Consider the following 27,265-nt stretch of genomic DNA (forward strand, 5'->3'; position numbering starts at 1 on the left):
CCCGATTCCCAAGTCAAAGTATGATTAAAGTTCATGAAATTAGTATTGCTTCAATCTTTGATGTCTGCCAGGAGTACTCTTTGCAGCACCCACAGTGTACCCAGAAATTACTCCTCTGCAATTCATACAGGGTTACATGGATTGGCAACATATCTAAATACGATTGTAGTTTCCTTTTTATAAGACCCGTTGCTCCTTTTACTATTGGAACTGTTTGGGTATTATTCTTCCCCATTGCTCTCGTTTCTGCCTACAAATCCTGATATTTAATGACTTTGTCTCCCTCTGTACGCAACACACTGTAGTCACTGGGTGTGGTGATTTCAATGATCAATGTTACTTTTGTCTTTGTTTCTTGGACCACTATATCCGGTTTTCTACCATCTACCTTTTGAACTACTGGTAATGGGTGATCCCATGTGATATAAACCTCATCGTTTCTATGATGCTTTGCAGTTCATTTTTCCAGTCTTTTTCAGACACTTCAGTCTTGCCACATTATTATGCCTTTCAGTATACAGTCTTTCTGCCATTAGTATATCGTAACCAGCAACAAGGTGTGCAACTGTTTCCAATTCGGTTTTACAAAACCTACATTTATCTGTTTCTCCCACATGTTCAATGGACTCTTTAAACCAACATGCATGCTGCCCAGTATCTTGGGCCACCAATATTAACCTTTCATCTCTTGGTTTGAATTTGCCTCTCCTTAACCATTTCTGCATTCATTCCTGATCAACATGAGGTTCTTCTAGAAGTTTTCTATACTTGCTACTATATTTATGCATTTTCCACACTTCATGCCTTCTCATCTGGTCCTTCACCTTATATTCTTTCTTTTGTTTTTTTGGCATATTCAGTTGCTGCCTGATTTTTATCTACTTCTGGTTTGATTTCCATTCCGGCTTGACATGCTTCTGCTAGATTAAGCAAAGAAGTCATCTTAGATTTAGTCTCCTCATGTTTCAAAACTTTCACTGTGTTTCAGTCTTGTGAGGTCAACAGATGTGTTGAGTCCCACAATTGCAGATCTATACATGTAATCAATTTCAAGGAGGACCATACCTCCTTCAGAACGGGGAATGGGTCTACTATACATGATCAAAATTTCAAAAAGCCGAAACCATATGTTCAATTTTTGAAATTTCAAACATGTAAAAAAAAAAAATAGAAAACCTACCTACATGTTGCTTGCAGGGGGGCAAGCCCCCCTGCACTCCCACACCCCTATTTAAATATATCAACTTCAAGACCACACTACAGTGTAGAAAATGGAAATTTTCTTGATCCATGCTATAGGGAGCTGTCCGTTCAGAGCGTTCAAACTTCCAAAAGTCGATCATATATTCTCGGCCATATGAAAGTTGGCCTTTTGGAAGTTCGATCATCTGTAGTGGACCCAGAATGGGAAATATATAATCTTGGTATACACTGATTTTTATAAATCATTTGGTCAGCATCTATCCAACACATTTTGGGGCCAGTCAATCACTCCAAAACTAGGACAGGAAGAGCAAATTGGTTTATAGCTTGAATTTTGTGCCTAGAAGTCAACTCTGTTTTCAGGATTAATTTAAGTCTTCTAAAGTATTCCTTACTAAGTTTTATTCACATTTATTCATGTTTTATTGTCAATCCTTCTTCAATTCCCAAATATTTATACACTCCCTCTTGCTCAATTTATTTTATATCGCATTCTTGTCCCAAACTGATGTTTTCCTGGGGCTGCAGTTTTCCTGCTTTAAAGGTTGATTTTGCACATTTATCAAGACCAAATGACATTCTTATATCATCTGAAAAAGTTTTGACAACCTGCAGTTGTGCTTTCAGTTCCTTATCTGAGTGGAAAACTATCAGAATGGTGTGTGGGATGGACTGTAAGATCAGCTATTAGATGAAATGGAGCTCTTTTAACAGAGAAGGCAGGATAGACATAATATAGATGCAAAACATCATGCTGAAGACATGTAAAGAGGGGTCATCTTGAATGAGCATGAAGGGTAGGATGGACCACAAACAGCAAAGTGTAAGGACCAAGTGCTTCCTGGATCTGTGAAAGAACTTTTCCAAAAGCACTGTGGACTCATGAAAGGAATACCAGAATAAGTAAAGAAGGATTCTGTGAAGCCAATGCATTCAGGTCTACATGAGAAGTGAAAACAGGAATGGTGGAACATTAAATACTCAAACAGATTTGGGAGATAAGCAATCACATTCTGCCAAATAAATTAAATGAAAACCTCCATTACATCCACTAATAACTTTTTCTTGTCATGTGCTAAAAGCTGTATAAAAAACTGCAACTGTATTTAAGTTAGAAATGCAGTGAAGTAGTAAAACGTAAAAATAATAATAAAATAAATACACACAACCCTGCTTCTTTAGTAGAAAGGAGCAGAAATGTACAATAAATAATGTAAAAAAGTCTGAACAAGGCACATGAATACATTACTTCGCAGCTGCAACGAACTATAAAATATAAAACATGGTGTAACCGTTTCTTCTGTGGAAAAAAGGGAAACACATGAACACACTCACACACACCATGTCATTTAATGCACTGTTGTCGTTGTTGTCTTTCAGCTTTTCCCAATTAGGGGTCGCCACAGCGGAACTCCGGTCTGCTAATGATTGGCAGTAGATTTTCATGAATGCCGAGGTGCCAGCTCGACGTTGAACCTTCAACGAAGGCACGCCCATTTATGCATACCTTTCGAATGCCCACCCAACCATGGGGAGGACATGCGGACTCCAAACAGAAGGTATTGCCCGCACTCCAGCTGAGAATCGAACGGGAGAACCTCTTGCTGTGAGGCAACAATGCTACCGCTGCACCATCGCGGAAGTACCATGTCATTTAATGCACTAGACCTTATGAAATATTTCATTTACATTAATTAGTGCAACCATGTCATTTAATGCACTAATTAATGTAAATGAAATATTTCATAAGGTCTATTGTTTATATTTAAATGTTAACTGATATAAAGGAAGGTACCTTGGACTCCGTGAAAAGGGGAAATAGCCTGAAAAAGATGTTTCCTGATTGAACACTACCTAGTGATATTTCACGCCAGGCTACTACCCCTCACCCAGGGCTCTTCAGGATAAACACTGCCTCTCCACAGAAGTAACCATTTTCAGTGCAATTTTTGCTTGGATGCAGCTACCCAAAGACTGTCTGCTGTTTGCATTAGCGAGTTAATTTCCCTTTGCTTTGCCCACTGATACTCTATTTTTTCTTGGTAGTGGTAAGCAAACTCCAGAATTTATAACCCTGGATCTACAGGAAGTGTCAGAACAAACCAGTTTATTAGCCACAGTATTTCTAATGCCATCTATCCATCTGCTTTTCTGTGAACTTGTTTATAGATTTCATTTTCAAACTGCATTGCTTAATTTCTTCTAGTAAATAATTTTAATTATTCAGTCTCAAAAGCTAGCTGTAAATTGCTTATTAACTGATATAAAGGCAACTACTTTGTATTGATACAGTACAGCTGTTGGTATCCACCTCTGTAAAAACAGAGGGAAGGGAAGGGAAGGAGAAAGGCTGCTTATCTATCTACCACAACATTCTACATTACAAATAGCTCATTTTTAAAAAAGTAGTTCAATTACTTAATCATGTTGCAGGCTTGCGGTCTACACTCTTGTGGGAGGACAGGGTAGCCTCCACCTTCTGAACTGGGAATTGCTGTTGTAAGTCTGATTTTACCTTTATTCGGCTAGAGGGCTAGCTTGTATAAAACTTTAAATCTCTATGCCTTTGACATTTGGCAACCACGTTATTTGAGAAGAGTGATTCTGTGTCAAGTATCTGCACTTTTTGATCATTTTTACAGTATTTAGTTAGAACTAAATTTATTTTACAGTATTTAGTTAGAACTGCTGCTCTCTGTATAGTCGCTGATACTTTGCAGCATAATTTCCCTTTGTAATCTGTGTAGACACAAATCTCTTGCAGTGTAAGTTTCCCTTAAAATACCCTTACTGTCTAGACAGATTTTTTTTTTAACTACTAGAGCATCTAGGATATGCACAGATGGGTGTTGCTTTGTCTTATTGACTTATTCAATATTTAAATTTCCCACACTCATCCATAGTAGCTTACCTCATCTATGTCCATAACCTCAGAGAAAATACGCAACAATGCACAGAACTTGTTGCAACTGGCATCACTCACACTGAACCAGAGGTCATTGCCAACCTTTTGGCTGACAGGTTCAGTTCAAATCCCCCCCACCCCCAATATACTCCAAAAGAAATACCAAATACTACAAACGCCGAACCATTACTAGTGAAGAGGTCATCAATGCACTTTCCAAGGCAACACTGCACTGATGGGCCCTGATAACATCCTGAAATGCTTAATAAATAGCATGAAACATGACCTCTCTAGTCCACTTAAATCACTTTTCAAATGTAACCTACTGTCAGTTTTTGTGACCATGGAATGGAAGATGGTTACAGTCATTCTCCTTCACAAAGAAAGTCCAACCACTAATCAGGATAACTACAAGCCCACAAGTCTGACCAGACTCATATACAAGGCCATGAAAAGAATCATCATGGATATGATAAATGAGGGCATAGGTAACCTGCAAACACTGGACCACCACAGTTTGGCTTTGTTAAAGAAAGATCATGCCTATTAAATCTGGTGGACTTTTTTGGGAGGGTCACCAAAGCAATGGATGAAGGGAAGGCTGTATACACAGTTTATCTTGACCTAACCAATGCTTTTGATACAATACCCCACTCAGGCATTATAGACAAGCTCACTAATTTAGGTATAAACCTTTTTATCACCTGCTGGATATCAAACTGGCTCACTGATAGGACCAAGGAGGTCAAAACAGGTGAGGCCACCACCACCAAGAGGCCAGTCACTACCGGAGTCCCCCAGAGCTCAGTACTGGGCCCATATTCCTCAGCCTCTTAGTCCAAGAAATTTGGACAAAGCTTGACATAATGGGGGAACAAAGCTTCAGAAAAAGGGATGGATTTTAAATATTTCTCTTACAAACTTAAAACGTAGTTACAATAACAGGGTTTATGTTAAAATGCATTTTCTAAAGGATATAACATCTGAAACTTAAATGTATGTCATAATTTTGTGATTTTATTCCTCAGATCATTCCAGTGATTTGTCAGTAAACCTCAAATTTTATGAGGAACAGAAAAAAATTTTGAGGCAAAAATCTGGACAGTTGAGAGGTATGAATTGGCCTGCTCAATTCTGGCATCTAGTTCCCTGGAATGGAAGCAAACGCTGAAGTTTATGGCTGACTAACTTTGCAGATGACTGCAAGCTGGGGTTTATCATCACCTCCCCTGCAGATACTAGCATTCTTCAAAATGGCCTATCTCTGACTAACAAATGGTGCCAAATCTTTATCTCAACAAGAAATGTATAATTGTACCCTTTTTAAGGTCAACCATCCTGGCTAATTAAAACATTGATAATATGACCCTTAGAATCAATTCAGTGGTCAGAGATCTGGCTATGTACATAGACAGTAGCCTTACCTTCAACTACATGTGGCCACAGTGGTGAGGAAATCCTTTTATGTTGCGCAACTTATAAGGGTGTGGCATCTAGGTCCAAAGAGGACATTATCCCACTGTACTCCGCCTTTATCAGACCAGTCAGAGGACAATATTCCATTTAGTATGTACCTGACCAGGCAAAAGCAGCAATTAGAGTGATGATAGAGGCTCCTTACAAAAAGAATAAAAGGCATAACAAACCTGCCTTATGCAGAGCTCCTTAAAGCCCTTTCCCTCTACTTAGTCTCCCTATAGATTGCTGATGAATGATCTATGCCTGGCTTACAAGGCAACCACAAACCCCACACGTATGAATCTCCTGCATATTCATAAGTCAAACAGTACCAGAAATACAAGGTCTAAAGACCTGAATTTTGTCTGTGACAAACAGAACATGCTGGACAGACAGATATGTGCCCCAGAGACCGTCCCTCTTGTGGAACAGGCTTTCCATCCATGTGAAGCAGAGTTCATCTATTAACCAGTTTAAACTAGACCAGTAGATGGGGAATAGGAAATTTGCACCAGGCCTGGCACCCATGTACCTTATAGAGAGAGGTAGCTTGTAAATGCCTGGTCATAAGTGTCCTACTTGGATACAGGGCATCATTATTCTTTCAAAAAAAGTTGGCAAGGCTTAGAAACACCCCCTTGGTCATTAGCATAGCAAAAAAATTATGAATACATTAGGCAGGTCTGGCTGGTGCACCATCATGGTAGCAGGAAAACGGGGTTGTAACACAAACATACAACTAGTCTCTCTTGAAAATTATTTTACGTGTCCATCTGTCCCTGTCGGTCTGTGAATTCAAAAGTTTTGTGAAGTTACAGACATTGTGCGTAAGAAAGCACTGAAAGTACTAGACTCAGAATGATGTGAGTGAAACCCTAGGAAGCAGAGTAGATACAACTTTGCTCTGTGGACGTGCAGTGTTGGGTCATAGTCCAAAGCAATGAGTGCATTCGTTTTCTAGACGTAGTGGCAGTGCAGATTTAAAGTCCATACCCATTCCATCACACTCCAATAAATGTATTTAATCTAAAGTCAGTGAAGCGGTATATTAATAAAAAAAGAGAAATTTGCCCTAATAGAACCCTCACTCGTTCGGTTTATTTTCCGTTTATCTTTTGGGCAAGTTTAATTAAGGGATACTCAGCTGCAGTAGTCACCTTTTGAGGAAAAAGTGCTGAAATCTTTATTCATAGAGAATAAACACCCATCGTTAGGGAAGTAAGAAAGACTTTTCTGATCTATCAAAGATATTGCACAGATCACAAGTAATGGTGTCTAACTGATTGTGTCATTTTGTAACAATTATCACACTTTGAAGAAGGCTGTATAGTAAACTGATGTTACTAAACACTTAGGAAGCTTTGAGGCATGAGCCCAAAATATAACTGCCATACAAACTTGGATGTATGCCAAAGTTGTGTCTTATTATAACACAGGATCTGTAAAATGTGAGGCATCTTTCCTACCATACACCACTGTATGCTGCAGGCACTACTACTGCTACGAAGCTTTGACTTTCTTGGAGTTTTTTGATGATGATGATCTACTTCTGGAGCTCATGTTCTTAGCTGTTACATTGCTGAATATCATTGCAAATACACAGATCAGATAATCTGCCCAAAACATAACAATGAAGTCATCAAACTGTCTTCTTCCTGGATCTTTGTGGGAAGCATGCCACTTGTGATACATCTGCTCCCCCAAACTATGGTTGGGAAAGATCTATTACATAGGATGTCTCACTTCTTACAGACATAGCACTATGATAATACATGACTTTCACATCTGAAAATAAGCTGACATCCTCTCTAACTTGCAAGACTGAATCCCTAGCTATCCTACTGGGTGGTCTGTCAGGAAAGAATGCCTTTGATAACAGTGGCCCCAAGAACAGAACATGCCTTGGAAGCAATATCTACCTTGTAATGCTTGACAAAGGTATTCAGTGAGGACAAGTGGCTGTCCAGCTACCACTGACCTCAGTTCCCAGCCACATTACACAGTTCCATACTTTTTCAGGGACACCACATTTTGTGGGACAACCCTAGAAATATCCATTAATAGTTTTTTCCTTTATTAATTTACTTAACATTTTGTTACTGTGTTAGTCTCACAAGGCCAACAGCCTATTTTTAGAGGAGACCCCAGGTGGTATTCATACTAACAAGGGGCTCCTTGGGATGGGAGGACATCTCTGCCATCAGTTGTAGTACATCCCTGTGACCAAGAAGGGTGGTAGAGACTGCTGGTCCATCATATTGTGGACAGCTGTTTTTTTTTTCCTTTGTGGGCTTTAACACCCCTAAGTACTGCCTTTATTCATTGTGCTCAGTATATGCATATTGTACTGGGCTTCATGCACTGTGCACATAAGTGTACAATGGGACATTAATAAATGATCAAGGCATCTTTGCAGAGACAAATTTTCTAGATTAGGAAATTTCAATGAAAAATCTTCTAATCCAGGTTCCCACTCTTACACCGGTCCAGTGTCCATTTGATCCATTATGTCAGGTTTTACCAACAGGAAACATACAAACATATTTCCCCAGCACATCCTCTGTCCCTCACCCTGAGAGAGGCATGTTAGCATAACTCCTTCACTCCTGCTCCACCCCACTCAACTCCTTCAGAACTGAAGGTGCTAATCAAATTCCAGTCACTTGGGACATATTCTATCATTTTACACAATGCAGCCAACAGGTAGCCACCACCCTGTTAACATACAGAATTAGCTTTTGAAGCAGTTATCAAATGTTTCCCTATTAATACGCAACAGTAGGAATGCAATCTGTAATCCATTTGGAGTGTGTGACTAAGATGTCAGGCAGGCTAGTATCCAAAGGGGAGAAGGGAACAAACAGTTAATCTGATTTTCTGAAGTCCTTGGTTCTATTCATATAGAAACTTAACAACCAGCATACATTCATGCAATGCAGTAAGTACTCACCTTTGTTCTGGCAAGTTTAATAAGAACAAGTGAAGGTTTACCTTTGGATTCAAGCTGTGTTGTGCAGCTACTTTTCATAGGGATGAGTTAATGTAAAGTGTAACCATGTCTTTATGAAATACCAAGTAAGCAGGCATAAATGGCAGAGACTGGAACTCTGAGATCCTTCTGGCTGGAGTAATAACAACAAGGAAAGGGAGTTTCTAGGGGAAAAAAAGTTAAGAAACTCAGAGGCTGCTGATTCATATGCGTTTCTTGTTAGCCTTTGAGAATAAAGCAGAGATCCCATGAACAGAAAATGAATCTAAAAAGGTGATTATACTGTAAGTGAAAGGTGCCCTTAAAGAAGACAGTGTCCAGGAAAGGTTAATACTCAAACAGAATCTAGAGATGTCTAAGTGGCTGAAACCCTGGTTAAAAAGCCCTGCCAAATGCCTACATGTTGAATGTGAACTAACTGAGCAATGAATGTCTTTTTCTTTATCAGCCTAAAGAACAAATCTTTTCCATTTGTCTTTGGACATTCTTCTTAACTTTCTGGGAAGCTCTCAACATTTTTTGAGCCACCATTAAATTTTGCATAGTGTTACATTTGTAACAGCAGAAGCCATGCAAAAGCTATGCAAACATCTTGAAAGCACCAACACCCAGGTGGACCGTCTTTCCCCGGTATGTGAAATATCAGACCTATGAGTCCAATCAATCTAAGTAGCCTGTCCTTGAAGGAGGATAGCAGCAGTGGAAGCTATACTTGTGCAAACCAGTAGGGAGCCATAAGTATTATTCTTTTCATCAGAGTAAAGAAAAAGTCTGCCACTCAGTGATGCTACCATTAATCTTTTTGCATACTATGACTTGCTTCAGAGACCATCAGACAGGGAAAAGAAAGGATAACTGGAGATGAACCTTTAGGATGTTAGATTTGAACTGCAGCTACAAAGAGGTCATTTTCCAGCACCCAGTCCCACAGCTGGATATCTTCCTCATAACAGAAAGAATGGGTCCCCCCTTGTCTGTCAATATACTACACCATTAATGTTAGTGCACACTGTGTATGCATCTGCTGCCAAGAGACATATGAGAAGAAAGGTTCGGGAAAAATCAGAGTGCTAGGACAAGTGGTATTATTAAGGGGATCATGAACTCTAGGCAGTCCTGAAAATGCTCCCCCACCCCCAGCATGGACACATTCATAGTGAGGGTTTGTGTTTGCAAGATCAAAGTAAAATTATATTTCTATTTGCAGGTTGGAGATAGGAGCCACCACTACAAGTAACTACGTGCACATTTGTGATAGCGCAATCCTATGGGACAGGGGCAGCTTGTATTAATGTCACTGGGGAAGACTGAGTTAGTAGTATAAGGTTCTTATCTGCAACCCTGCATCTGATACTATGTTTAAGTAAGTAGTTAGCCATGGAAACGTATGACAACAGGATGTCATGCACTATTTGAAATCAGAACAGCATGTTTTTCTAGAAACATTTGCAGAGGATGGTATCCAAAATGCACCCCAAAACATTATTTGTTGATGTAGTATTAACTGAAACTTGTTTGGATTCATTATGATGACCTTTTGATGGAACAAAGTGGTCAGAGAGGATCATTGTCAAGGCAACCAGTTCAATTCATCTGAAGTTAAAGAGTTGTCCAGATACAAGATCGTTTTAGTGCCCTGTAAAATCTGTTAAGCCACTACTGCTGCCGGGTCTATATCACTTCATCGAAGTTTATTTACCTCGAATGGCTATTCATCAAACTGACATCACCGAATGGCTCTTCATCAAACGTTCACATCAGCAAAAGGTTTTCCCAGGGAAGGAAGTCACTTGGCCAACATACAGAAATTTTCTCTCTTCCCCACTTAGGGCAGTTTCAGAGTTGGTATACATAAGTGGGAGGTGGGAGGCATAGCCCCCCCCACTTTGGTGGGTTTGATGTACTGTGGCATGTGTGTAGGTAGGTATGCTGGCCAAGTGATGTCTTACCATGAGAAAAGCTTTCACTGATGTGAATGTTCAATGAAGGGTCATTTGACGATATCTGTTTGATGAACAGCCGTTCGAGGCAAGTAAACTTCAATGAAGTGATATAGACCCACTGTTGCCATATACTTGGCAACCACTACAGGGACTGTGAAGAGACTGAAATGCGGGCATCTGAACTTATGCTAATTGGCCTCCCAATGAATAGCTATTGTTTTTTTTTTTTCTTTTAAAAGTAGGCCCGTGAGATCCCTCTCATTTATTTTTTGTTACTTTTGCAGACTAGATGTTAAAAGGATAAATTCTTTTGCACTTGGCAGCAGGAGACAACAACATTTGATCTCCTGCATCAACTTCCCTCTCTCTTCCAGATTCTTTGGAAGCTCACCTGAGGAATTTCAAAACAAAAAGATCTAAATCTTTTCTACCACAAGAGGAGTGGTTTCTGGCCCAGAAATTGTAGTTTATTGGCTGTTTGGGCAGTTCTTTCTATCTCCTTCAACTTTCTGGTCTAAAAGCCCACGTTTGTGCTTTTCCCGCATTTCCTGTAACTAGTCTAGTCCAGATACAGATTTGCTGTATCCAGGACTCTTTGCAAGCTTCTGAGAGGTGCCAAAGTCTGCTCTTCAATTTTTCCCTTAGATCTGCTAGTTCTTGCCTCTCCTGCACTTTTACTAGCTTATTAGTCTAGCATTTTACCATACCAGACTTCTTGTAGCAAATACTGCAGCACACAAAAGTGCTACCAGCACTAAACATTCTACAAGAAACAGCTCCAGTACTTATTATTAATGCCCACCCCTCCAGGCGCATGTCTAAAGGTCAGTTCCCTGTGCTTTCTCCTATTAACCTGGTGAACTTGGGCATCCTGAGGCAATGTAGCAACTGCCTCATGTACACCGACAACCCTCTCCTCTTACCTCCCAACACTCAGACTTGTGAGAGATGCACTTGCATATCCAAATTGGAAGCCACGCACTCTCCAGCCAAGACCGAAATAACTGGTCAAGAGAAGGTGGTCAACACTTGCACCACACCACATGGAACACACAGCCCTCCAGAACACACACACCAGCACTGCCTTCGCATAAAAAGACAAACCACACACCCACCTTCGTGGAGGCTCTCCATAAAAATCGACCCAAACAGCAGAGACCTCAAAGGCAGAAACGCACTCGACCACCACAACACAACACTAATCACGAGACACAAAACTCTCCTAAACAGTGCGCCATTCAACCAGAGCCCCTAAAGCAAAACAGCATGCCCAGCACAACAGTCATAGGTGACTCAATATTGAGGCACACTGATGTCCCACTCATTAGGTTGAATAAGGAGAAAGTAACAGTCAGCTGCCTGTCAGGTGCCAAGATCAGCCACATAACGCATGCACTCAGGTCTGTCACCAAGAGGTACAAATATCACTATGTCATTGTACATGTGGGTGTGAATGACCTAAGATGTACCTTCCTTGACTACATGAAAAGAGACATGGAGAAACTCTCGGATTATGTAGCCCAGGTGGGTATTACCCTAGCCCTGAGCAGCATCCTACCATCACCCAGAATGATACCACAGTACAAGTAGAAAATTATTGGTTTCAACAATTGGCTAAGTTTCTGGTGTCATTCTAAGGAGATCCAGTATCTGTCTGCCTGGGATGACATGACTGACAGACCTTGGTGCTTTGCCAGAGATGGCCTGCATCTGTGACCCCTGGGCTTCCGGATACTGGCCAAGGCTCTTGCTACCCCTGTAGTGCCTTTTTTAGGCGGTGTTCCAAAGATCAAATTACCACTGTAACAGCTACAAACAAATGTATTCTGAGGGTCATGCTGCTCAGCGCTGGAAGTCTAATAATCAAAATGCACTCACTGAAAGCACTCCTTAAAATGGAGAAAATCGATGTTTGTGCTGTAACAGTGACCTGGGTTCAAGGCAGCAGAAAGCACTCCTGCACTACCAGGCTATAACTCATTTCACACCTTTTGGCCCCAGAACTTGGACTGAAGCTCCAAAGGCGGTGGTGTTTCCATATTCATAAAGGATGTGCACACACCTTCAGACTGGTAGCCCAACATAACGCATCAGAGATACTTCAGGTGCAGCTAACATTGGGTAGGACAGCGATTCAGGTTGTAGCCTGTTATAGGTCCCCAACCATGTCCCAAGACTCACACTCAACATTCCTAAGCACCCTGGAAAATATTAGGGTCCAACATAACACTCTCATACTGTGCGACTTCAACTACCCCTCCATTAACTGGGAAAACTACTCGTGTACCAATATACTTGCCCAACGTTTCCTGGAATTATTGATTCCAATGCCCTGGACCAGCACATTCTTACTCCCACTAGAGGTAGCAACTTCCTTGACCTGGTCATTACTAACATGGGTGACCATTGCTCTACACCAATAGTCAACTCCTCCCTGGTTAGATCCGACCACAAACTCATCCCTACCACCACAAACCCCCCCCCCCCCAGAAAGGTAACCGCCATGAAAAACTTCTCCAAAGCTAACCTTGGGCTCCTAAAAACAGAGGTGGCTAACTTCACGGCACCCATGCAAATGAAGAATAGTTGCATGACTGCTGAATCATACACCAATGCACCGTACGAACACGTACACAAATGCGTGGATCTCACCATACCCAATAGTACCAAGACGCTCTCCTCCAAAAAAAGGAAGCCAATCTGGTGGTCCCCTGCCATAAACATACTCTACAACAGAAGGAGGAAACTGATGTGAAATAAGGTGAAGTCCCAAAACTGGAAAAACTCCCTTTTTAACTTCAACAAAAAATTGAGATCCCTCATCAAATCCTCTAAACCTATCTATGAAAACAGAATTGCAGCAGGTAGTAAAGACAACCACAAGGCCTTCTACAGTTATGTAAAGAATCTCCATGGCAATATCCAGATTTGCTGTGAGCTACTGCCAAATGGTACCTCCTATACAGAGCCAACAGATATTGCTAATATACTGGTCGACTGATTCAGTGCCAACTTTATCCCCCCCGCCCAAGGACTAATCACAATACTAGTAGATTGCCAGGCACCCACAGTATTACTGCTGCACAGGTTAAAACAGTACTGTCCAAGGCCAAGAATACAGCTTCTATGGGACCTGACAATATCCCTGGCTGTGTTCTACATGAACTACACAGTGAACTGGCACCTCACCTGTGTGCCCTGTTCAATCACACCCTCACCTCAGGCTTTGTCCCTACCAAATGGCACACTGCTATAGTCATCCCTCTCCACAAAAAATGAGGGACTACAGACCCTGGAAACTATCACCCCATTAGCCTGACAAGTCTGATATGCAAAGCTATGGAACGCATCATCATGGACCTAATAAACAAGGATACAGGGAATCTCTAAACTCTGGATCCCACACAGTTTGGTATTGTGAAGGATAGATCATGCCTGCTCAACTTGGTTGACTTTTTTGAGTCAGTCACCAAAGCTGTGGATGAAGGCAAAGTGGTTCATACAGCCTACCTTGATCTGGCCAAGGCCTTTGATTCCACTCCCCACTCAGAAATCATAGAAAAACTCACTAAGCTAGGTATCAACCCCCTATATCATTAGGTGGGTTGCAAACTGGCTCACAGACAGAACCCACAGTGTGAAAGTAGCTGACTCCAAGTCAGACTGCTGACCAGTCACAAGTGGAGTCCCACAGGGTTCAGTCCTGGGTTCTCTCCTGTTGTTTGGTATCTACTTCTCTGAAGTCCAGGCTAACACGAAGAGACTCTGGCTGACAAAGTTCGCAGACGATTGCAAGTTGGGAGCCATTATTAACTCCCCAAGTGATGTTGACATCCTACAGAAAGGACTCACTGAGACCAACAACTGGTGTCTGAACCATGGCCTTAAGCTCAATGCCAAAAAATGTGTCATCATTCCCTTTGGGAAAACCCAGTTCCCATGAATTATCACATCAATGGTAGTCCACTGAACACAGAAGGTGTTTAACAACAACCTCTCTTCTGCCACTGTGGTCAGAATGTCCTTCTATGTGGCATACCTCATTACGAAGGGTTTTGCATCCAGCAAGAAAGAGGTCATTGTCTCACTCTACCACTCTACCCTTCCCTCATTAGGCCAGTCATTGAGTACAATGCCCCATTTGGTATGTACCTTGCTAGACACCTGCAACAACTGGAGAGGCCACAAAAGTACCTCACAAAGAGGATCCTAGACCTTAAACACTTGTCCTATATGGACAGACTCAAAAAACTCCCAACTATTCTCGGTCTCATATCGCCTACTTAGAGGCGATCTCTGCTTGACTTATAAAGCCATGTCTGACCCATCTCTGTTAGAAATGCTACATCTAAAGAAATCTCAATCCATCCACACCACGTGCTCCAGAGACCTCAACCTCATTACCACAATCAACAGAATGTGTTGGAGGGACAGGTTCATAACCCAGAGACTGCCCATGCTATGGAACAGACTTCCCATACATGTCAAACAGAGCACCTCACTGGCCCTCTTCAAGAGAAATCTTGATGAGTAGATGGGAAATAGAAAATTCACCCTAGGGATCACTCCAGGGGCTCTACTCAACACAGGCACTGGGAACTAAGGTCAGGTGTCATGATGCCAGGGTAATTCTATGGGCTAGGCTTGTAAAGGCTCTAGGGCCATTAGTCTAGTACACACCTTTGAACCTATATCTTGCAGGGCATTCAAGAACTGAGGCATCAGTTCTTGTCACCAAGAAGTTCTGTTATCTCACCCGTGATTTCTAAGCACAAGAATTCCAGTAGCAGCAGCACTGGAAACATCATAATAATAGAGTGCTTAGTGACTTGAAAGCAGAAATAAGAATATCCAGCATATTCATTTCAGCCTCCGAGTCAGGAAGGCTAGCGGAAGACTGGCATGTTGGCAAAAATAAATAGGACAGTCTGATATACTTGTTTAAATTAATTGCCCTAAAAGCCAAAGCTGATGATGCATATACCTTCTTGCCAAACTTGTTGAAAGCAAGACTGCCCTGATTATTTGATACAGGATTTGCAGAGGAAAATGATTTAGAATAACTGTCCGAAACCAATGATATAATAAGCAGGGTATGCAACAGGCTTCTTATAAAGAAACCATTAAAAGTATACCTCTGTAAAATCGGAGAAAGGAGTTGAGAATTTTGATAGATGCTGTAAAGGGGCTTCAGAGGACAGCTTCAAAGACTATTGGGATGATGACGGACTTTAAGGGATCCATACAAAGTCATTTATAGTATTGTTTTTATGACTCTTTCCTTTCCCAATTAAAGAAATCTTTTATTTTGGACAGTCTCTTCAAAAGAAATTTCCTCATTATAAGAGTCTGAGAATAGTGTGTCCACAAATTCAGACTCACATATAGTTCGGCAATATATTAAAGGGCAATAGTGTACATCCTCATTTCCAGATTCCAAGAAAGTCTCTTCTTCAGAGGAAGATGGATCATAGGAGGTTACTAGGCTAATGGCCATGGGTCCTTACAAGCCTAGCAAAGAGTTTATCCCCAAAAAAGAAACCTCATTCAGCACCTGTCACCTCCATCAGTGAGGGATACAGATGGAACCCCTGGGACAAATTTGTGGTTTCCAACCACTCATCAAGGTTGTGCTTGAAGAGGGTCAGTCAGTGAGGTACTCTGTTTGACATGTATGGGAAGTCTATTCCAGAGACAGGTCAGCCTCTAGCAGACAAACCTCTCTCTCCAGCAAGTTTTGTTGATGTTGCATACTAGATTTAAGCCTTTCCAGTGGGTAATGTGTGAGGAGTTAGACTTAAGGATATGGAGCATCTCTAGTATGGCAAGACAAAAATCACCTCTGAGCAAGCTGCACAATACCGAGTAGAGTGATAGTGATTTGAGCCTGTCCACATAGGACAGGTGTTGGAGGCCGTGAATTCTCTTTGTGAGGTATTTCTGTGGCCTTTCCAGTTGATGCAGGTGTTTGGGGAGGTACATACCAAATGGGGTGTTACATCCAATTATAGTCCTAATGAGGGAAGAGTACAGAGAGGTAATAACCTTTTTTCTGGATGCAATCCCTTTACTTGAGAAATGAACTATGTAAAAGGCTTTTCTGACCACTGCCAGAACATGATTCTCAAATGTGAAATTGTTGTCAACCTGAGTACTCAGGTCTCTCACCACATGGGGGTTACGGTTGATGTGGTAATCAGTAATGTCTCTCACTATATGGGGGTTGCCGTTGATGTGGTAATCAGTAGGGGATATGTTTTTGCCAAATGGTTTGATAATACACTTTTTTGCGTTTAACTTAAGGCCATGACTTTAGCACCAGTCATTTGTTGCTGTGAGACCCTCTTGCAGTATGTTAACATCATTTGGGGAGTCAATGACAGCACCCAACTTACAGTCATCCACAAACTTGGTCAGCCACAGGCCCTTTGTCTTAGCCTGGACCTCTGAGAAGTAGATGCCAAACAGTAGGGGGGTCCCAGGACAAATCCCTGGGGAACACCACTAGCAACAGGCCTGCTTTCAGAGAGGTGGTGGCACCTATTTTGACCTTGTGAGTCCTATCGGTGAGCCAGTTGGCCACCCACCTGATGAGATAGGGATTTACGCCAAGTTGAGTTAGCTTTTCGAAGATGCCTGAGTTGGGGATTGTGTCAAAGGCCTTGATCAAGTCAAGATAAGCTGTATATACTGACTTTCCCTCATCCAGGGCTTTGGTGACAGTCTCAAAGTCAGCCAGGTTCACCAGGCAAGATCTGCTCCTGACAAATCTGAATTGGGTGGGGTCAAGTGCTTGGAGATTGCCTATGTCCTTGTTTATGAGATCCATAACAATACGCTCCACAGCTTAACAGATCAGACTTGTCAAGCTAATGGGACAATAGCTTCCCAGGTCAGTAGTGGCACTACCTTTGTGCAAGAGGATAACAATGGCAGTTCTTCACTCTGCTGGAATGAAGCCTGTAATTAGGCTGTGGTTGAACAGGGTGCTCAATGGCAAAGCTAGTTCTTGCTGGAGATGATACAGAATACAGCCTGGGATACTATTGGGTCCTATGGAAGCTGTGTTCTTTACTTTGGATAGGGCCTTTAACATGATCTATGGAGATGTGAGGTGTGGGAGAAGCATCGGGGATGTTGAATGGGCCTTTGTGGGGGGTTAGGGGGTGATGTTTGTGCAGAACCTATCAGCTAGCAGGTTGGCTAAGTTAACAGGATCAGTGTAAGTGGTGCCGTTAAGTACTAATTCAGAACAAACCTGGGCTTTGCCATGTTGTTTCCTGATGTAGCTGAAGAAGGCTTTGTGGTTTCCTTTTATTTCAGAGGCTAGTTTCAATTCATAACTGGCTTTGGAGGTTTTCACTAGTGATCCAATTTGCTTGCTGAGGCAGGAGTTTTCCAATTTGGAATTTGTTTCTTTTTACCCTTGGACAACAGTTTCTTCCTTTTGTTGTAAAGCCTGTTGTAGAGTATGTCCACCAGACAGGTTTGTGTTTCCTTGAGGAGCAGGTTTTAGTTCTGTTGGGTATGGCTGAGTCCATGCAGTTGTACAAGTGCTTGTATACTGCACCATTGTGTACTGTTCAGCATAGATGTCTGCATCCTCTGAGGGGGTCAGTGGTGTGAAGCTACTGATACCCTCACTCAGGAGGTCATAGTCAGCTTTTGAGAAGTTTTTTTGCCTGGTTACGGTTGGGTGGGGGGGGGGTTGGGTGGGATAGATACTTCGAATGAGACAGACCAATGATCTGATCTCACTAGGGAATGAACTACTATGGGAGTGGTGCAGCAGTCACCCATGTTGGTGAGAACCAAATCCAGAATGTTATCTCCCCTTGTGGGGGTTGAGACGAGCTTGTCTAGTGTGTTAGAACTGATGAAGTCAAGGAATCATTGGGTGAGTGCATTAGTGCAGGAATAGTTCACCCAGTCAATGGAGCTCTCTTTCTTTGAAATTTTAAGTACAGAATGGATAAGAGGAATAGTTTTCTGTATGCATTTTTCAAGAGTTTTGAGATATATTTTTTTGGGAGAGGAATCCATTGGCCAGTTTTCCATAACCGACTGGGTAACACCTTGCCTCACCAGAGCTAGAGGTATGTCTACCTTGCCATCAGACAATACAATTCATGGTTCTCCTTTCCTGGCAAATTCTGCTAGATATATAGACTGAATGGACACGTAATGTTAATTCCATAGCGGCATCCAGAAGAGATGCACCAGAGGGACTAAGAGAGAGGAACTGATTTTCCGACGACTGCTTAAGCACCTTAATGGAGTACTGGCCTCAGACCGCATAACAGTAGCAGAGTTCTGAGGTTCATCATACATCTCTTTAGAAATCTTCTTTTTCTTTTCAGGCTGGCAGAAGGGCCACTGAAGGGGAAATTTATTTTTAGACTGGAAAGATATCCACTGAAGGGGAAATCTGACACCACAGTTATAAGAGCCAAGTCTCTAATGCACTGGAGTTTAGCCTACACCTCACAGTTTTAGGTGTGAAGGAACGATCAATATGACAGGACCTAATGTCATGATTTTCACTCAAGCAAAAAAATATAGCGGATATGAGTGTTGTTATAGGGAAAAAATTTCTCCAAAGCCAACTTCACGCTTCTTAAGACAGAAGTGGCAAACTTCACGACACCCATGCTGATGGACAATAGAGGTATGACTGCTGAATCCTACACAAATGCACTTTATAAGCACTTACATGAATGCATGGATCGTGCAATCCCTAACAGAACCAAGATACTATCCTCCAAAAAAAGGAAGCCAATCTGGTGTCCCCTGCCATAAACAAACTACAACAGAAGAAAGAAACTGTTGCAAAAAATAGTAAAATCCCATGATTGGAGAAACTCCCTGGTCAGCTTCAGTAAGAAGCTGAGATCCCTCATAAAATGCTCCAAAGCTAGTTATGAAAACAAAATCGCCACTGACTCTAAAGACAACCACAAAGCATTCTATAGCTATGTCAAGAATCTCAATGGCAACACTCAGATCTGTTCTGAGTTACAGCACAATGGCACTAAATATACAGAACCAACGGATATTGCCAACATCCTGGCAGATAGGTTCAGTGCTACCTTTACCCCTCGGTCATCCCCTAAAGGGCCCATCTCTATACCAGAAGAATGCAAAGTTCCTGTAATCATGGCTGCACAGGTAAAAAACACACTATCCAACGCCAAGAACACAGCATCCATGGGACTTGACGACATCCCAGGCTGCGTTCTACATTAACTACAGAACGAACTGGCACCCCACCTAAGTACCATGTTCAATCATAGTCTCACCTCAGGCTATGTGCCCACTGAATGGTGCACAGCGACAGTTATCCCACTCCACAAAGGGGGAGCCACCACAGACCCCGGAAACTACTGCCCCATTAGCCTAACGAGCCTGGTCTGCAAGGCTATGGAGCGTATCATCATGGAACTTACAAACAATGACATTGATAATCTCCAAACTCAGGACCCCACCCAGTTCGGGTTTGTAAAAGGCAGATCATGTCTCCTAAACCTGATAGACTTCTTTGAAGCAGTCACCAAAGCCATAGATGAGGGTAAGGTGGTTCACACAGCCTATATAGATCTTGCCAAGGCTTTTGACACCATCCCCCACTCTGGAATTATAGATAAACTTACTAAACTAGGTATAAATCCCTATGTCACAAGATGGGTTGCCAACTGGCTCACTGACAAAACCCACACTGTGAAAGTAGCAGACTCCAAATCCAGCTTCAGACCAGTGACAAGTGGAGTACCACAGGGTTCGGTCCTGGGTCCTCTCCTGCTTGGTATCTACTTCTCTGAAGTACAGGCCAACACAGAAGGTCTTTGGCTAATGAAGTTCGCAGATGACTGCAAACCAGGAGCCATAATCAAAACTCCAAAAGATGTGGACATCCTACAAAAGGGCCTTGCTGAGACAGATGCCTGGTGTCAAAGCCAAAAAGTGCATTGTCATTCCCTTTGTTAAAAACTCAGTACCCATGAACTACCACATAGGTGGTAGTCTACTTAACACCGAAAGTGTGATAAGAGACCTTGGGACACAGGTGGACAGTAGTCTCTCCTTTGATAACCACATTGCCACAGTAGTCAGGAAATCCTTCTATGTGGCACACCTCATCACAAAAGGTTTCTCATCCAGGAAAAAAGAGGTCATTGTTCCCCTCTACTCGTCACTCATTAGACTCATTATAGAGTACAATGCCCCTTTTGGTATGTACCTCACAAGACATCTACAACAACTGGAAAGGCCACAGAAATACCTCACAAAGAGGATTACCGGCCTCAAAGAGATGCCCTATGCAGACCATCTCAAAAAACTGCAGCTTTACTCCGTTGCCTATCGCCTACTCAGAGGCGATCTCTGCCTAACACACAAAGCTATGTCAAACCCAGAGCTTTTAGACATGCTCCACTTAAAGAAATACCAATCCCTATGAGCTACACGCTCTAGGGACCTAAACCTCGTCACCACAATAAACAGAACATGCTGGAGGGATAGATTCCTGTCCCAGAGACTTCCCATACTCTGGAACAAACTACCTATTATATCAAACAAAGCTCCTCATTAGCACTCTTCGAGAAAAATCTTGATGATTGGATGGGAGATAGGAAATTCACCCCGGGGATCACTTCTGTGGCTCTGCTTGACAGTGGCACAGGAAAATAATTTTCTTGGGTGGCAAAAGCCAGGGTACTTTTGGCTAGGCTTATATAGGCCCTAGGGCCAATAGCCTAGTACCTACCTATGTACCTGTGAATTTGCCTACCACAAGAACATTTTTTTTTTACAATCAAAAAAGAAGATTCACCAACAAGGAAACAGGGATACTTATTCAGAACCAAAAAATGAATAACCTCTCAAATCTCTTGTATCAGAGGCACATGGGATATATGCAAATGACCCTTATGAACATCAGAGGTTTCAGCTACATAGCGATTCTGAATGCCCATGACATTTCTTTTTAAGTCATTTCAATGGACAATTTCAGGCCAATAAAGCCAAACCCCAACAGTTGTGGATAAGCATATTCGGCCTTGTTATGACCTCATCAGCACAGCCAGAAAGTCTGACTAACTCTACATACCTACTACTTAGTTGAAGTCTCAGAATTTAGACAGCATGTTTAACACAGTTTCGAAAAAAAAAGTACAGGATTCTTACCTTAGGAATTGTAAGTCACCACTTAATATTACTTTGTATCATATACCATTTAGGTTCTTAGGAGATTACTAGGCTATTGTCCAAGAGCCATTTTAAGCCTAGCAAGCTTACCCCACATTTACAAAATATTGCTACCATGTCAATACCCCAAAGAATTTTACACAATATAGGCTTGTATATATCAAGCATTCACAGACTGCTCCTGTCCAGTAGGTCATAGGTGCCAAACCAAGGGTAAATTTGTGACTGGCAAAACCACCTAGAAAACAGTCAATGAAGCAAATACAACTGCCACAGATATGAGATGCACACAAAAATAGGATACACATTTTATTCTCTCTAGTGCCTCGGCACATATGCCTTCAAGAAGTAAATTTGTAACTTCCCACAATTTCTCAGAGAGGGATTTCAATATTATGACAACATTATGATTGGTAAATTTAATGCATATCTACTACTACTTCTGGGTATACAAAATAATAATAAATACAGAGAAGGGAGAGGTCACCTTTACATTGAAACAAATTTACTTCATCTTTAATCTAAAAGAGATTTTATTTATCTATTTATTTATTTATTTTACATTTGTTGACTGGGATAGTCTGACTGGATGCATGTCCATTTTCAGCGGAGGTCCGGGGAGAAAAGCTCCAAGGGAAAGCAGATACAGCAGTACATAATACCAGCATTACATATTACAAACAGACTATTTACAGAGATTACATAAGTAAGCAAGTTAAACAAGTTCTACAGGTTAGAGTTAATCCTGAGTGCAAATCAGGATTAAATTAAATTACACAGTAAACTGGTTAACAGATTTTTGCACATTCTAGAGAGAGTTAGCCAGGCTTGATACATTGACATAGCCAGTTATATATCAGATATTTCATGTGGTAGCATTTCATCTCTCCGATTCCAATTTCTGAAAAAGATATTACAGATTCTTTAACTTATTTACTTAATCTGTTCTGACATTTGTGGTCATTAAAGAACACCACGCTCTTTTTAGTTACACTTTCTAATTTCCAAATGGGATTCAGTTAAGTAGGAATGATAACCTTGTTATCTCTGAACATTAAGCTTGGACATATGAAAGAATTATGATAACTATATTGTGCTATCATGATGTGCGTATTTAACAATGCCCTTCCAATATCACTGTTGCCGTATTCCTTACAAGAGGGATAGCCTACCCATGGTAGCAGTATGTCCAGCTAGCATACCAAGGCCTGGGCCCTTACACAGGTCATAATGAAATATGACCCAAGCTCAAAGCAGGAGGTACACAAGGCATAATCATATTCTAAAACTTCATAACTTCTTTGTCACGAGTCCTAACGCAATCCTCAGTCATAGGTCCATAGGTTTAAGTACTTGGCTTGTGGACCCAGCCAATTTCCCTCAAAGTTAAGGATCAAATCCTGTTCCCTATGTTTGTAAAGTAAACATCTTAACCATTATGCCAACCCACTCAGGAAGTCCTCAGTCTGATGGTTCTAGATCTCAGAGATGATTACTTTGCCATTGTGCAGATAAGTACTGTGCTGGAGTCTCTTCCATTTTCATTAGCTTATTATATTTTTTCAGTGCATGTCATCCAGGAAAGAAAAATGCGATTGTCGGCGACATAATCCCCATAAGGACCATCACAATAAGTGTTTGTTTTGCTTGTGAGTGGAACATAAACACAGGGAGTGTTCAGGTTGCCTATCAACAGACAAGAGACCACAGTCAGTCCAGGGCTGGTTTCTCCCTCTTTCTCCAGATCCCCACTGGCACAGCTATAGGGTTGAGATCTCAGCTGAATGGCCAAGCCAAGACTTCCAGCACCCTCTCTGTCCAACCAGTGTTTCAAGCCCCTGCCCAAGTAGCTAACACACACAATCTTTGAGATTCGATTTACACACACACACACACACACACACACACACACACACACACACACACACACACACACACACTTGGGAAAGGCTGGCACAGGTTTACTAGCTATGCCCCCTTTTGCCCAGATCATAAGGTAGTTACCACTGCCACCAGTCAGCTCTTTATCAGCTATTTAAGGCCCTTAACAAAGAGTTTCTAGTCTTACTGTGTAAAGTTACTATTAATGCAAATGGTAGTTTGACCAAGAGCAAAGCAATTGGGAGTGGCCAACAGTGTCACCAAATAAATATGCATGTACCCTCAGAACTTAAATATCTCTACATAGATCAGCCACAATGAAAGGTTTAAATATATTTAATAATAAAAGAACAAAGCAATACTAAAAATATATTTACAGTGACATCAGAGTTCAAAACCAGAGGAAATATTTAAAACAACATTGTAGGACAGTCTCAAATAAATAAAGAAAAACATCTAAACTATGCTTCACTATACCCCTGACTGAATCCAAGAGAATTACTATACCCTAGTTAACTAACTTACAGAGCAAGGCAGATGTGTAATGAATGAGTCTTCTTGTCAGGTCCAAGACCGAATGCAGAATGCTGTGTGTCTCTCTCTTTCTCTCTCTCTCAGAGACTCCTCATATTAAAATCTCAAATATTACTGCTTGACCAGCATGCAGAATAATATAATTTCTTGTCATCTGACTTCTGGTCCACAAGCCCAAAACAAGCATCGATGGCAGCTGGTAGCATTTAGCATCTACCTGTAAAAATACATAGACAAGGGCTTTTCCTCAGATCTTGGGTGGATGATAGAAGTCATAAAACAATAAAACGTTTCAAGACAATACAGAAAGTTCCTTAGTACAGACATTGTGCCTCCTTGCTGCATTGAAACTGAAAGATATAATCTTTTATTACGCAGCCATAAAGCAATTTAATTCCAGTTATTTTTCCAAAGTTAACCTCCTGTATTCCTGTTTCCACTGTTAAAATATATAAACTTAAACAGTTACAATAGTGCATGCATATTTCTGTTCTATTCCAGTAGGGCATGCTGTGGTTACATTGTAAACACAAGCACTTTATAAAATATATTTTCAACACACGTCTGTACAAACCTACTTTGATATATACATGATATACAGTTCAAATACATTTGTAACACAAGCATCTTATATGAATCATGTTGATATTCACAAATGGCATATTATTTACAAAATTCCAGACAGCTGTGCTGGCAATATCTCCCTTTGTCACAGGAGGTATAACTGATTCAGCTTCAGATGAAATCCTAATGCAGTACTGACTCAGCATACATGACAAACTTGTAAATAGATCAGAACAACTGCAAATATCAACAGAATCATGTATGCTTCATGGCATTCTATGAAGTATTCCCATCAAGTATAATAACAGCAATATTAATGTCAGTGCCTTTAACAATTCTAAAAGAATCCAGATACCACAGAAAGTCTCTTCAATGAAACAGGCATGCTGTCACTGTTCTAAATACTGTAAGTATTAGTGAGAGTGTGAATGAGCACAGAATCCATGAACATTTGTTCCATCTTTCCACTTGCTTTTATTATGCAAATGTATTAACTGGGTAAATGAGTTGGTCCAACAATCTCTTTTACTCTCATTTCAAGCAGCACTAAGACCAATAAGCTTACAGTCACATATATCCATGATGTTGTCTACACAAATATGCAGATCATTCTATAACTGCACAGTAGGAATCCTCAGGCACAAGTGTTCCACAAGCATTATAACCCAGAATACTTGGTTACTTTTTAATTACTTTTCAAAGCCAGTAACTGGACCATTACCTTGTATTTTCAGCACTTGTGCTCACAATCAATTTAAATCACATTCAATACCTTTATTTTATACCTTGAATATATCAGAAGAGTACCTGGACATAGGGGTATGGTATGAGGTAGACTTGGTGATTTAAAATTATTTCTGTACAATCATTCAGTACATTATCAAGTGCATTATTATTGTCTTTAATGCCAAACTTGTATAACCAAAAATCATCCACTGCAACTCCTCTGCAGCCTGTTGTATATACTGTATTCACTTTATTTAGTTCAGCTTCACCCACTGTTTGCTTAGGTCTTTTCTGCATCTAAATCTTGCTGCACTGATTTATTTTGACATTTACACATTTTGCAAAATGATTTTGATCGCTCAACATCATACAAATATGATTAAGAGCTCTACACTGTGCTTTCTTGCGCTTGTAGCCAAACTGCTTTCACTGGACATAGTGTCTGTTTTCTACCGAGTGCTAGCATGCATGCTATGCAGTTGTTCACATCATTTCTTCTATTATTTTATCATTTTAAACTTAAAACTGCCTTCATTTACTTATATAGTTTTTAGTTTGTGCACTTCCTAGTTCCACAGTAATACTTCTAAGGTGAATAACTGAAAAGTTCACAAGCACTACACACAGTCATTTTATTAAGTGCCAAGTTTGCATGGCTTCCTAACCTGCTTCTGATTTAATCATTTCTGACACCACACTGTATTCTTTTTCTTATAAGTGAATCAAGCAAGCCTACAAATACACATTCTTTCACTTTACTTTTAGCTCAGTGCTTTAAGCATGACTATTAAGCTCATTTAATTTTTGTGACAAACAAATGCCCTATTCATTTTGACTCACAATATGCCTGACATCTTTCTCTTGGTACTGTTGAGTTAGTCTCTTCTGCAGTTTGAAGCTAAAACTGCCAAGTAAATTTAATGCTTCTTTTGTATATGACATAAAAGAACACTGCACACTTGACCTTTTCTGGCTTCTCTGCAATTTGAATCACAGCAAGACACTGCTGACACTTCTGAATTCAAAGTTTTCAGTATTCAAAGTTACTGTGTAGATCACAGATGTCAGTGGTTAAAATGAAGACATGAGTTAGTACTGACAATGAAACACAAATTGTCACATAAGAAAGCAAGATTCAAGACTTAAAAACACTTTTATACAAAAAGACTGCAACATCACTCATTTCAATTTTAACAGCAGAAAAATGCAAAAAAAATTTATATCAAAAAACACATGAGGGTGGTGCTGCCTATATCTGTAATATTGTGATGTCCTTGAGCAGGAAGGACAAGCAAACTAAAGAAAACTACTTTAGAAGTTCCCAAAGCTTAAGTGCATCAAAAAAAAGCATTTGAAAGAAAAGTATCTTTAGATCTCAGTACTATGTATTACACGCAATACAAGTAAACAGAAAGTCATGATGGATGGATGAATGATAAACAGGCCCTGCAAAAGATGTGCATTCAACAACTGCTTTGCTAAACTGATAAAAAGTCACATGGCATACAAACTCAGTTACTGGCAATGACTACTAGAAGGCACAGCCACAGTATCACTGATATACATGCATATGTATCACCCAACTCCATTCTAAATTATTCCAATCCTTATGTAGGAAAACGTAACATTAAACCACATAAGATTAAAAATAGAAGTAACCACAGTCTTTTCCTGCAGTTTCTTTTTTCCCTTTTGCTTAGGCAGTAAAACTACCAAAGAATTTCTAGTCTACCAGATAAACAGTATAACAGAATATCTTAACAGGTTCCTAGATACTTACTAGGTTATTGACATGTTATGATCTTAAGAAATCTTAAGAAGTCCAGTCTTGCATTTTCATGGCACCTTTTAGGCCTTATA

Source organism: Protopterus annectens, chromosome 14.part0, assembly GCF_019279795.1.
Source record: "Protopterus annectens isolate FY-2018-M chromosome 14.part0, PAN1.0, whole genome shotgun sequence".
Taxonomy (NCBI): domain Eukaryota; kingdom Metazoa; phylum Chordata; order Ceratodontiformes; family Protopteridae; genus Protopterus; species Protopterus annectens.